The sequence below is a fragment of the Penaeus monodon genome, chromosome 15, assembly GCF_015228065.2.
Source record: "Penaeus monodon isolate SGIC_2016 chromosome 15, NSTDA_Pmon_1, whole genome shotgun sequence".
Lineage (NCBI taxonomy): Eukaryota > Metazoa > Arthropoda > Malacostraca > Decapoda > Penaeidae > Penaeus > Penaeus monodon.
The window spans coordinates 8,040,759-8,041,630 of NC_051400.1; the positions used below are offsets into that span (position 1 = coordinate 8,040,759).

Sequence of the window (872 nt, forward strand, 5' to 3'; positions counted from 1 at the left end):
TGATTAGGGAAGAGAAAAGGAGAAAACAGAGGAATTCAAGATTTGGGTTTTGCGGTCTTCTTCGCGAAAGGGAATGGAGATTTAATTCAAAAACATTACATTAGCCATATTTAGGAATCTTTTAAAGCTGATACATTATGAAAAGGGATAGTTTTTCTTTCTCTTAATTTGCTGCTTCATTTTGTTTACAAGAATTTTGTGTCCATGTACACTGTACTACAAAATATGATGATAGCCTTTTACTACATATTACACTAGCATCAACAAAAATTACATTTCCAGGGAACCAACAAAAAATCGTGAATTGTGGCATACAACAATGACAATAGAATTGCACAACGAAAGACATAATCCTATAGCAACTAAATCACAAACAATCTGACATTTATTTTTAAAAATCAAATCCAACAACAAAAACAAGAAACGCACTTTTAATCCCGAAATTAAAAAAAGTCACAATACACCGAAAAACTCAATCCTAAAACAACAAAGACACGTCTTGAATTCTACAACAAAGAAATTGAATGTTACACTTTGCGGGGTTGGATTCTCTTTAACGAATGGATAGCGTCTGTTTCGCCCAGAGTGTCATCATGCAGAGGAGAGGGACGGCGTGAAACATGCTTCCAGAATATATAAGAAGAGAGAAAGAGGATAGATAGTCAAAGAGATAAGAAGAAAGTAATGATAGTGAACAGATGTACATTTCGAGAAACAGAAGGAAAGGGGAAAGGATATGACGTAGGAGGAAAAGTAGAGAAGATGGATAAGGATACACGTTATGTGAAGAACAGGAAGGATGTACATTGACTCGCCAATCCAAGTCTCGCCGGCGAACCATTCTGCATTTACCCATTTTTAAAAGATGTCCC

At 35.7% G+C, this 872-nt stretch overlaps 1 protein-coding gene across 1 annotated transcript in view; it reads left to right on the top strand.

Annotated features, from left to right (window-relative positions):
* LOC119581722 (spondin-1-like) overlaps positions 1-444 on the top strand; it is a gene marked incomplete at its 5' end in the record, with an annotated part of 49,715 nt that extends 49,271 nt beyond the window's left edge. The window contains 1 exon segment of the mRNA XM_037929847.1: positions 1-444.
* Between the last annotated feature and the right edge of the window lie 428 nt (positions 445-872).